General features: G+C 36.9%; 1 protein-coding gene across 3 annotated transcripts in view; it reads left to right on the forward strand.

Annotated features, from left to right (window-relative positions):
• The first annotated feature begins 4,274 nt into the window (after positions 1 to 4,274).
• The window catches only part of LOC149772724 (3'-5' exoribonuclease HELZ2-like), a 65,189-nt gene continuing 55,689 nt past the window's right edge, over positions 4,275 to 13,774 (forward strand). The window contains exons 1-2 of one of the 3 annotated variants that reach the window (XM_089947432.1): positions 4,286 to 4,425; positions 13,083 to 13,248. The gene's annotated coding sequence lies outside the window, so the exon portion shown is untranslated. Of the gene's footprint in view, positions 4,426 to 13,082; positions 13,249 to 13,774 lie in introns of all 3 variants that reach the window. The other 2 variants (XM_089947431.1, XM_089947433.1) reach the window with 2 other exon arrangements.

The following is a 13,774-nucleotide window of genomic DNA, read 5'->3' on the forward strand; positions in this document are numbered from 1 at the left end:
GTCGATATACGTATTTACCCTTAAGTGTAAGTGTCTTGACGTTCATTTTATTTTGCACTTCTTTCATTTTGCGGTGTGGTCCCAGGTGGCTAAATGGCCTAATTCGCCATTACCTGTCACTGACATCTCACTATTGTCCACGTGTGTTCGAGTTCCATGTTTGGTTGAAGTGGATGCGTGAGACAGCTTGCATGTAGCTTCACAAGGGTCGGTAGTTCTTCACAAGGTTTTCCTGTGTTCTTCCTCTACCATACTTTCCGCCATGTATATCCTATCATGTGCTGAAGAAGAGCTTAAAAAAAAAAACCTAACCACAATCCATCCATTACGGTGTCCAGGGGTACGAGGTTGTTGTTGTTGTTCTAGGGTTTAACGCCATTTTTCAGCACAAAGCACAAAATAGGCTATACATGGCGGCCAGTATAACTGGTGGAGGAAGAACTCTGGAAAACCCAGGGAAGAACCACCGACCCACGAGAAGCTAATGGCAGGCATTCCCACGTAACCACGCTAGCCGAGCCTTGGACTCGAACCCACGCAGACAGAGGTGAGATGGCAGTGATCCGAAACGGTGAGCGCTTTAGACCACTCGGCCACTCGGGGCCTCGGGGTACGAGGTAAAGGTAAAATAAATGCAGAAGTACCAAAACGAATGCAAAAAATATGTCTCCTATTACACTGGTTTTAAAATTATGGTAGGTAGTAGGTAGGTAGGTAGGTAGGTTTTTTTTGTGTTTTTGGTTAATTTATTTTTTTGTTTGTATATAACTTCATAATAATTATAATGATCAGTATGTATAATGTACTAAGTGCTAGGAGTACTCGGCAAAACCGGCTCAGTTAGATGCACCAATCAATTTTGTAATTTGTTTCTTTGAGTTTTTATTTTTTACCCTGGAGAAAAAAATCCTAGGTTCGGCACCTTATAACAGGGACTGTTGGCTGACCGGAAACATACTATTATTTTGTTTGCCAAATAAACAAAGGACAAAAGTGATGCAATGGTACCTTTTACCTTACTGCATTCTGAGCGTAGGCACCATCAGAGATTTAATATGTACAGTCAACGAAACATGTAATTTGCCTGGTCAAAAATATTGTATTTGATTCACGTTGCATATTTATAAACTCTCTGCTCGCAAGCCTTGTATTTAAGATTACTTTTGCGCTGCTCATTTGATACAATTATTGACATAAGCTTAAATCCTTCAGCCACCAAATTTTCAATCCGTGCCAACGGGATCGGATAGGGGTCTTGTTTTGAAGGAATTTTCGTGCTCTCCTTTGCTGGGAAATCTCTTCTCCCCATTCTATTTGTTCCCCATTACTGGGTGATAAATCCGTGCCTCGCACAAGAAATAAGCTTAACATTCAGGCTGGAAAGAAACGAAAATCGCACCCCACCCCTATTTAAATTGTAATAATTAAAAGTAGCACTAGCAAATTGAATGAAGTTTTTTCTCAGTTATTTAAGTAGGTATAAGTTTGAAGAGAAAGAGAATTTTTAATCAGCAGATTGTACTAAACACACTTTCACCTACCCACCCACCAACCCATACTGTTCACACGGTTATGAAAGCTGCGCGATACGCACAATACATGTATACGATATGCCAGAGGTAGATATGTGTTATTTATTTTTAGTGCTGATTACACCAGTCATACTGGGTAGTTCGTTTGTTGGTGTTGCGTTTACTTCGATCAGCAATGCTGGCAGGAAGTCAAACGTTTCGAGAAAAGAAAAAGAAAGAAAATAAGACCCACCCCACCCACACACCCCGTCGAACAGAAGGTATATGCTGCATCATTGCATAAGGCAAGGATATATTTTTTAAAAAATAGTTCCTGGTCGTTAAAGTAAGCCTATCATGTTTCATGTCAAAGTACTAGTTACCAAAATGTGCATAATAATCATTATGCTTCACAAATGACAGTCTCGAAAAACTCTGTTATTGCTATTATTCTGTCGTTCTGTCTTTTCCTCACCTGCGTTCTATTTAAAATACGTTGGTAAGTCCCACCCTTTAGGTTACTCAGATGTTCAAATTCCTTCCCTAAGAGAGAGAGAGAGAGAGAGAGAGAGAGAGAGAGAGAGATTAATGCTTTGAAATAACTATATCACCAACGCTTCCAATATTTACGAATCTATGTATTTTTTGAAACAGCCAAACGAAGTTTTGTTTGATATAATGACTCAAATGCAGTCTCATCGTTTGCCACATTTGACTGGTCGAATCTATTAAACATATGAAGCTGTTATTTCTTATGACAGTGTTTTACTTTTATTCAGCAATGACTCACTGCACGCGAACCATTACGCTTACTAGTAATATGCACATAATTCAACTGACGATCGCATCATGACAGAGGGGGGTAACGATATAGGGAAAGTGGATTAGAAGATGTCAAAAAATGAAGAAATTTACGTACTCTACCTACCTATCTACATACGCATATGCATATACAGTACATGCATACAGATCGACACACAAAGACAGACAGGCAGAGAGACGTAAATAAGTATTAACCAATCCACCCAACCTTTAATCCACCCACCTGTATGTATGTATGTATGTGTGTGTGTGTGTGTGTGTGTGTGTGTGTGTGTGTGTGTGTAATGTTCTTCTTCATACACCCAAAATGAATATAATATAAAATAATTAAATCGATTTATTCTACTAGATGATCCAATCTTATTAGATCAATAGGTTGTGTTATATCGAAGTCCTTGATTGGAATTATGTTGCTAGTTGATGTTGAACACCCATCTGCCCAGTTCTGTTTAAATTTCCACCGTATTTTGAATTAATAAATAAATAGTAGACAAACATTAAAGGAAGCCATAATGTGTGTTCCGGTATTGTATTTTGATTATGAAGTGTGCCAACAAATTCCCCAAAAAGGTTTGATTAAATAAACGGAATCGATCGATATCACCACTATAAATCAAAACAAAGGCTGGTACAAACATTTTCCATGAGCAACACACATACGGTAGAGGTTTACCAAGTTCGATATTGTCACACAAAAACCCTGCCACTTGGCTGAGAGCCAGGAACGTTTACAATATTTTCAGTTTAAACGTAGCTGTATTTTAGCGTTTACTTGGAAGAAAATTATCTGCATTCTGAAAGATCTCATACATAATACCATAATAGGATGTTATTTCTTTTTCATTCGCCTTTATTAAGGTCTTAATGATGTCAAGGTTTGAACGAAAAACTTGTTCTTTCTTATCTGATACCCCCACCCACTCCCGATTAGAATTCCAAAGCACAGCTTGCACAAATTTCACAAGAGTTACACCTAACATGAAAATATTAGAAGTCGGAAATGATGTACGTGTCTTTGTCTCGTACACCTGTGATGATGTCTGTTACACACATGATTTTCTTATAAATTTGTGCACTAATACCATTACCAACATTTCTTAAAAATAGTGCAATCGTGGTCTCTGTTTATGATGTACTGATTAAGGAGTCGCATATTTGCATAATAATAATAGACTTTCTATAGCCCCTAATCTTTAGAAGCTCTAAGCGCTTTACAACATTAGACAAAATCTGTAAGATAAAAAAAACATATATAATGATATGATTACAAAAACAAACACCATGAAATTAGAAAACATAACAACACGCTGAGAATATGTAAAGTAGGAAACATTATTAGGTCTTTAAGTTTGTTCTTGCAGCCGAAATAAGTAAGTTTTGAGAGCACTCTTGAATGGGATCACAGGCGTTCGCACGCACGTAGTTCCATCCCCACCCCACACTAATACCATCATCGCCAGTCAACTTTTGTTAATATTTACAGAGGATCACTATTGTGTCTACTACTCGTATTACAAATACTCCACCACCACCACCATCACCATTATTACTACTATCTCACTTACCGCCACCACCATCATCTACAAAAAACTACAAAAACAACAGAAACAACAATAACTACTAATACTCTAGCAATTACCATGTAAACTATTGTTTCTTCAAAATCACATCAACAGAGGGTATATGTGTACGTCAAAGGCTACTGAGACGGAGAGAAAATGTTAACACAAACAAATCATTGCATCATAACCGTAACTATGAGACGTACACATCGAAGCGAAAAAAATCATAATCAAAGGCCATAGTTTCGACTAAAAGCTCTACTTTCAATTTCCACGTAACTAACAGTACCTTTTCCAAAAAGGAAACATTTGTTCGATCGACCAGGGATCCCCCTCGATTCTAAAAATAGACATGGTGCCTTGGAAATATAATGACGTAATCTGCAATATGTATTAAATTGTAAACGGAAGAGTTGAAGGCAACCATTTGCAAACGAATGGCAAAAACAAGGATTGCGCAAATTAGGCCTGGATTACACTTCAAATCATCACTTTATTACAGTTAACAGCTAACGTCAGCGATACCATACGTAAGTAAATGAAGATGTTGCATACGTGTAATAGTATTATCATGTCGAATACTAAGTTATAATACAATCAGTGAAACTAGGTCAGCAATGTATATCTGTCTCAATCTCTTATACACAATGGAATTACAACCCTTTATGTTTCTGCTGAATCTGAGAAACCTCAGCATCTCAGATCTTTTTTTAAACCGTAACCTACTTGAACTCACGTTAATGTGTGTGTGTGTGTGTGTGTGTGTGTGTGTGTGTGTACTTTGGATGTTTTGACGTACCTTTAACAATGTTTCAGTCATATCGCTACGTTGTTTGCAGTGTGACATTCTATAGTGATGTCTAGCACTTGGGCATCATGGCGCAGACATGTAGAATCATGTCCCACCCAGTCACATTATCCTGATATCAGCCTGTCCAGCGCTAACACACTAACATCTTAATGCCGAGTGTCTAGTTAGGAAGCAGCTTGTACCATTTTTATAAGTATGTACAACTCGGCCGGGGTTTGAGCCCGCGACCGCCCGCATCCGAGACGGACGTTCTAACCTCTTTGGCAACCGGATATGTCATTATATGCTAAATCTCGTATAAGATTTTGCTGCAATCATGGAAAACAAAACACAATATTAAAGTGTTTGTCTAACCGCACGGTAGCAGCTACCGAAACTAGAAACAAGATTTATTATGGGTAGGAATGTGATTAAACTTCTCACAGCCGAAACCTCAGTAAACCGAAATCTTCATGAAACCGAAACATTTTCTTTCACAAGCTTTTCCTCCTTTATTTTTAAAACAAAAAATATTTAGTAAACCTAAAATTCAGAATCTATTCAGAAAACGTAAAAACAAACTTATACTGAAATTAACCCCATAAAACGGAAGTTTCCTCAAAACATGGCTAAGTAACTCCCAATTTATAGATCTGCTATCTGTCCGGAAATAAGACCGGCAAACGTAATGGCACAAATTTCAACCATAGTAACCAGCAGGCTAATCAGTATAATCATGGGAGCGGTGCCGTGAGAACGGCATTCCCTTACTTTTCTTGCACGCTCCATTACTTCTTTTGCGTTCGCCGTAGTCTCCCCTCATGCATCTGAGTAACATGCATTCCCTCACTTTTTTATTGCGTTCTCTCGCTTCTATATTTAGCATCTAAACCAATGAGAACTATTTAGACCCGGCTGATGTATCGGTTTTAAAAGTTAACTGTAATAGAGTGACAGCGGCTATGTAAAACAAAGGCTGTTATATTTATCTGCCGATCATCTGACCGTCCGATAATATACACCTAAATGATCCTCGATCAACTGGCTTTTTAATTTTAAAAAAGGTTTGCGCCCTCACCTTTTACATTTTTGCCTACACAAACCAAGAAAAGAACAAGTTAGCAATAATGTTCTTCTATTTCTATTGGTTATTAACGTTTTATGAAGTGATGTAAACTCACATAAAAGTAGAAAGGTGTATATCGAAACAAATTATTGTAATCACAGTGCATGTTTCAGCTTAAAACTTACCGTAGGCACTAATCAATAGTTACATTATGTTGTAACTAAGTTTTTGATATACTGATTTTTTTCTCCGTTAACTTCACGTTGTCATAAATGTTCAGTATTTTGCGATGCTGAACACCTAAATACTGCACGACATGTACGTCTAGAAGAATTATAGTGTCTTAATAAGTAATATGTAAACAAAACATGTACACACATGTAGTAGACGCTTTAGGTTTTAGTTAATTAGAGTTGTTTGTGGGTGAACTAAAGAAGCTGTTACATATATCTGAAAGTTTAGATGAATTTAGATGAGTTCAGTGTGAATTTGCTGAGTCACAAGTGAAATTTTTAAGCAAGCAAACGAATGCACATGATATTCGCACTATCCACAACAAACGTGAGAGACGCAGTATTGAAAATACCATTTTGATCATTAAAACTCTTATTTAGGAGAAATGTTCGTAACTTTTCGTGAATGGGATGGTCCAGAGTATGACCAGTACTTTTGGGGAATATAAATACAGTATAGAAAAGCATACTGAGGCCAAGGGTTGTGGCATATTTATCAGAGGCGAACCATTTTATAGATCAAAGTATTCAATTTGAAAAAAATATGAAACTGAATGTTTTGGTAGTAAAGTAAGAGCCTCAGAGCCAATAAGCCAAGACGACGATGAATTCTTATTTCCGCTGGTTGGATTACCTGTTACACACATAAGCTGCTTTGCATTTTTCCACATTAACTTTTTTATAGTGTTTCGGATTTAGGCTAGCTATAGACGCATACAGGTTAAAACATAGCTGGGGTCCCTACAAAGAGCATACATGTGACAAAGCATAAACAGGCCTTCTTTAGATGGCAATAAGAATGGCAGAATATACTTACATTTTTGCTTCTTGAATTTCATCAAAATGTTCTTTCTTAGTTCTAGAAATCCGAATTACATGAGCTATATCATGGGTTCTAAAACTTGATTATACACCGTGAAATTGTACTGAAATATCGACTACATTTCCAGCTGCAATAACATACTTCTTACTGCACTCAGAATGAAATGAAAGTGATAGTCCATAGCATCTTTTTGATAATTTCAGTTGAAAGAGTTTATATTTTCCCACATTATGATTTCAAACATTCAATGACAGAAAAGAAAAACACGTTATTCCGCTCTGCTCAAATCACATTTATTTCGTGTGGAATTGACACAGTTAAATAAATCCAGTCCATAACCAGCAGAATTGAGTAGAATCGTCAGAAGAAGAAAAAAATCCATCCGTTTCAGACCAACTGGAAACGTTGTTACAATGCGCATTCATTCACAATATGACTCAAAATTTTAAATTTAAGTCGACCAAAACGAGAATTCTTTTTGAAAGTGATGTCGAGCGCGCGAGGAAATTCAGAGGCCGCTGGGTGGGGATATATGTCCATTAATATTGTTATTATGTATTGATGAATTAACGGCTGTGTATTTATTTTGGAATACAACATAAATTCAATTACTTTATTTCTTGAAGTGTTTTTTTTTTTTTTTAAATAAGCCTTAGGTAGAGTGAGAAAATGAGTTTTAGAAAAAGGTTACTGCATTTGTATGGGAAAACATGAACTCGTTGTCTTGGATTAACACTTCTGTCCCAAAGGTCGTGAAGTATTAATCCGAGAAAACTCATTCATATTTCCCCACACAAATGCAGTAACATATAATTACATAACCGACTGCATCTCATTTTCAAAGAAATATGAGAGCTTCATTAAAATGAAAACTCATCACACCCCATGCTCTTACTTGGTCCCATGGGATTTTGATCTTGATAGGGTTCACTGTATAATAATAATAATGTCTCAGCTATCTTATGAGTAAAATTTGGTTTGCAGGCGATGAATCATGAAAATCAAACATTTCATAACTATGTATGCGTGTGAGTCTCCTTTGTCTTCTGTTCTTACCTGTTCATAAAAAAAAATCCACAATCTACTGCCAACATACTTGTCCGCACTATGTGAGTGCATATATCGCTCGTTTTTAGGCACTTACAAGTATTTACCGGGAATTGTGAATTACCGTTGGTTGAAGTGGTCTTTCTGCGATCTGTACAGCATATTTTTGGTATCAAATGCGATCGTTAACAACACACACTCGGACAACCTTGGTGTTTTTGCAAGACAAAATTATGCCTCGGATGTATGTCGGCGCAGTAATTTGAATTTTTTTTTATATAGATTTGTTCGCCGGAAATTTCTTTGCAAAGAAAAGAAACCGCAATTTATTCGCAACATCTGCCATGTTTACTATTTCGTTGCCCTTAGGTTTGACTGAGAATCTGCGAATTAAATAATAGTTCCATGCGTTCGTAGCTGTTCAAGCAATTATTGTTTCCTAAATAATCGAGATGTTCCGAATGACAGTTTTCAGCATTGGTTCCGCTTTACATTTCTGTACTTTGTACAGGGTGTGATTTTTAAGGAAAATTAATTTCCCAGTTTTTCCTCACTGGTTATTCTGGTGATTTATGATTGACCTTGTATCTTATATGTTGTAAGAAAATACTTTTAATCCACTCTATTTTGATTTATTATTGATGAGTGTAATTTGGGTTATCGAATACACATCATGGCCTTTACTTCAAATATGCATCTGTGAAAAAAACTTCTTGTTCCGCTTGGTTATTTTCACTTCCCGGATTAAAGGTGATTTAGAAAAACAACATCAGCAGCAACAACACAAACGAACTAGTCAATAACTATTTTATTTTTTTTGCATTTTAAAATTGTACTTTCAAAAGTTAGTGTTTGTCTACTTTAGCAAAATTCATTTTCTCTAATAAAAAAAATTAAATTGCTAAAGTTAATATACTTTGGCCTATTTCAGGTTCTTTTCTCAAGCAGATGGGATTAGTCATTACATTCATCTGTCTGCTTTAAGGCAGCGCATTGTTTCTCTAATATCACATATAAAGATATTTAAGTCACAGAACGCGAAAGCAGCATAGATGTATGTTAAGATTCTCTCCATTGTGCTTGTTGTAATTGCACCCAACTTCACTTTGTACGTTTCCATCTTCTATGTATGATACAAATACGACCAGGTCACATGATCAAAACGATTTCTTTCTCGAAGGAAAATGCCGAAGGTGTTCCGATTACCGTTTCGAATAAATGAAGCCTCGATATTGATGGAACCTTTCGAACTTCAAGGTCAATCCTAGGTATCATATTGTCATTATAACACTCTCATTGTGTGAGGTTCAAACAATGAGATCACAAAATGGATGGATTAATTTGACAGTGTTAACACAGATTGCTCAGAAGACTCTTTTTCGTAACTGATCAAATTACTCGTTCAGTTTGCACCATCTGCTGCTGTTCGGTTACGTGACCAAGATAGTTGTGGAGAAACAGACATACATGAAGTAGAGTAATGTTTGGTCGGTCGAAAGTTGTTTGATGTGATAAGCATACCGTGAAAATGAAATTTTACAGTATGGAGGAAGCGTAATGAAATGTCACGGCCTTTTAGTCATGGATAAGTTCGGTCATCTGCAGTAAATATCGTGAGCTAAATAACTGGCAAGTTGCGCCTAAAACGCGTATCTTGCATAAATAGAGATAAATGTTAAGTTGCGTAGAGTTCGAAATAAATGACATAGAGACTACTAAAGGCAACATGCACGTTTAGGAACTAAACCCTTGAACAGAACTGAATATGCACACAAATTATAAACATTAGTAGGTTTCAGGAAACATGGCTATGTGATGCCAATTGTGTAATGTTCTTTTTAGAGACAGTATTTTAAAAAAGTATTACGGCATATATGTCTGTCTGTCTGTGTGTTTCTCTCTCTCTCTCTCTTAATCTATGGAGGGGCATGGATATTTATGTCGAGAGAGGGAGAGAGATCACTTGGAATGCGCTGTGTAGCAGCCTATATATCAACGTTTCGCACATATTTCCTGTATCATAGTCTATCTGTCTCCAGAATGTTGGCAAGTATAGACCTTTTTCAGGAAGTCGAATCTGGCTTTTTCCACGCCAGTATTTAACGCATGCGCAATCAACGTAGGGCAACTTAAAAACAATTGTCATGAACATAGTGTATGTTCGTGAAGAAAGTTTCAAACAAATTTTTAAAGGTTTGATATCTGTACACCCTTCATAGAAATAGTGTGTTTAAAAATCACGAGTACATAGTTCAGTAACCTCCCTAAAACAGAAAAGTACATATGAGCACAAAAAGTATCAGAGAGGACCAGGGCAGCGGACAGGATTTGTGGGCCCGATGAAAAATGATCCAATAGGCCCCATTGAATCACACATTGAAGCAACGGTGGACGCCCTGATCGTTGTGGTCCGGAGGAATTTGTCATACTCTGTCCGCGGTCATGGATAGGACTATGATCCATTTCTGAAAGGAGTGGGGTGGGTGGATGATTCTTCAAGACTCGCGAAAACATGAGGCCTTATACACCTGTTTGTTGCATATAATTCATTTCATAGTGGATATATGCATACAGGTGAACACAACATCATCAATGCCAATGTAATCAGATCCCAAGCCCATTCCGAGAAGCCACCCGAGTTACACATAGCTGATAGTACTTAGCAACTGGCCACACGAGTTACACATAGCTGATAGTACTGTAGCAACAGGCCACACGAGTTACACATCTGACATCTGAGAGAGAGAGAGAGAGAGAGAGAGAGAGAGAGAGAGAGAGAGAGAATAATTTTTTTAGCCAATTCAATGTATCAAAAGCAGTTTTGGGATTCACATTCATTCCCATTTAATTTATTAACTAAATGACAAATATTTGAGGAATCTGCTTAATATGTGATGTGCCGCCTTTGGTGTTCATTGTTTACTGCTAAATAGACAGGTTAACTTGTTTATTTTCGGATTATTCATTACCATGCAGTCTTGGGGGTGGGTGGCGGGCGGAGTTAAGATGAGAGTCACGATGCAGTAACATAAAGCAATAAATACTCATTTATTATTAAAAAATACTTGATGAAAACGTACATTTCAACTCGTATACTTGTGGGCTGGCATATAATTGTTTACTACTATCTGCGGCGATCTATAATGACATAAGTTCTATTCTTTTTTTGGGGGGGGAGAGGGTGCTCTCCCCTGTTGATCTTTTCAGACCATTTGGGAAGGCCCTCCTGCCATACTTGTGTTGTGCTATATTCTTTTGATTTATTTTATGTGTTACCATCTTCTGAACAAGTATATATATATATATATATATATATATATATATATATATATATATATATATATATATATGTGTGTGTGTGTGTGTGTGTGTGTGTGTGTGTGTGAAGATAAAACATAAAAATTACATTATATATATATATATATATATATATATATATATATATATATATATATATATATATATATATAATGTAATTTTTATTTTTTATTATCTTTTTTTTACCTGTTTCATATCTTTTAATAATCTTTTTTTTTTAAATTTAAATTTTTTAAATTGATTATTTGATGGAACTATTTGAGGCATTTTGTCGTCTTCTAGGATGAAAGTTCTATTCATGTAAGAAGTGTAGGTCTCGCGAGTAGCCCTATGTCAAATGCGCATGACCGTACCGGATGCGGATATGGGACAAGTTTTGCCAGCTAAAAATAGTATCTGAAAATGATCTTTGGACATATTTATCATATTTGGATATTGGACCCTGGAAATTAATAAACAGAATTTAAATATGTGGTGAAACAGTATGTAACTAGGCTTTTTATCAGTTTATATCGTTCTTTTTGCCAGACTACTATCACACTTCATAGTGGCACCCCAAGGTATCAGGGGAACCGTTGTGCACAAAATACCTCAGTCATATCTCAAAGAGTGTGTAAAATTTTCATAATAGTTAACACGCATCAACACACATACACACGCACACACATAGCCACATAGCCACGCACATACGTACCCCCATATCTACGCACACATATACCCACATATCGACGCACACACGTATCCACATATCATCGCACACACATACCCACATATCCACGGACACACGTACCCACATATCCACACACACACGTACCCACATAACCACAGACACACGTACCCACATCTCCACGCACACACATATCCACATACCCACGCACTCACGTGCCCACATACCCACGCACACACGAACCCACATATCCACGCACACACGTACCCACATACCCACGGACACATGTGCCCACATATCCACACAGATAGATAGGCATTATAAAAAGGTGTCCACTTTTTCTGCTAAAAGCGCGACGATAATAAGATTTTTGCTGCTGGAAATGATACGCATTTGCTGCTGGAAATGATACGTGTTTGCTGCTGGAAATGATACATCTTTGCCGATGCAAGTGATACATGTTTCAAGCGTTTTCTTTCTCTTTTCTTGTTATCATGCTTAATAAGTACATATGCGAGTGGTTGTTGAAGATTGTATATAAAACTACACAACAAAAAGAATCTGTAACTAAATTTAACACTTATTTCGAGACAAGGGTGGGGGGGGGGATGAACAAGGGCTAGTGGCTTACCACCGCTGGGGCCGCCAACAAATTGACTTTGGGGACAACCCTACATGTCCCAGACATGCTGATATCGTAACATGTTTTTCTTTGCGTTAAATTCAGTTCCTCCTGGCTTTGGGTTTGTAATTAGCTCAGTTTTTTTTCTGACACTTTCACTTACAAAGGCATACAACTTGGGATAAAAATCATTACGGGTACAAGATTCTTCTGCGAAATATTTATTTTTTCACTACAGCGACCACAATTAACCTTTGCTTTTAGAAATGTTTATCAGACAATATTGCTCGCAGGTTAATGAAACTTGGTACGTATATGTATTATGAAGAGTACTATAGCCTACAGTAAAATCTGGGTCACTGTGACCTATATTTCACACTTAAGTTACCCACATTGGCCTTTTTGTTTATCGAAGTTTCTCTGACACTCTTGCCCGCATATATTTCGTGGGAAGTTTTACTACACTCTTCGATCAAAGCTAAGTCATTGTGACCTATATATCATGTGCCACTAATTTGTCTTAACATTTGCCTGTAGCTTTTTGTGTTTTAGGCCCTAAAATGGCAGAATGGTTTAACTAAATACATTTGATGATTGTGATTTGTGATTTTTGGGGTTTAGTGCCATTAGTTGATGATGACATGCCATACATGGAGGATCAGTATATTTGTTGGAGAAAGAGCCCATGAAGGCCCCGAGAAGGACCACCGACCCACGGGAAGCTACAGACAAACTTCATCTCATACCCACATTGGTCGAGTCAAGATTCGAAACCACACGTACAGAGGTGAGAAGCGACTGATTCGTAAAGGCGATTGCCTTAGACTGCTCTGGGCTCTGATACATAGGATGCTATAATAATGCAGGAAAAAAAAAAAAAACCTAAAATATTTGATGTTATATATATATAATTTTGAGTACACTTGAACGTAGGTTTATGATTACACTTCTATTCTCATGAAAGGCTCTGTGCTTTATGCTCTTTTATACCTTTGCTTGCCAAAAATCTTTTCATGTATTAGCCATTCCACGCACTGCGTAATATGGTCAAGTGTATTGGTCATTTATAACCGGTTGTTGTGGTTGGATTACACCGTCACTGTGGATGAGTGTTATTATAGCTTAAATTAATCAAAACCTATTCTGTAATGAATTTAAATAATATTAAATCACTCTTTTTGACAACATGATACAATATATGAGAAAATTTGCACATTTTGTCAGTTATTGGACTTAATTCATACTGCTGTTCACAGCTAGTTACGCCATCAAGGCAAATCAAGAAACCCCAATTAAAACTATATGAATTCAAG

The sequence above is a fragment of the Sinohyriopsis cumingii genome, unplaced genomic scaffold, assembly GCF_028554795.1.
Source record: "Sinohyriopsis cumingii isolate HCF-2022 unplaced genomic scaffold, ASM2855479v2 utg001196l, whole genome shotgun sequence".
Classification (NCBI taxonomy): Eukaryota; Metazoa; Mollusca; class Bivalvia; order Unionida; family Unionidae; genus Sinohyriopsis; species Sinohyriopsis cumingii.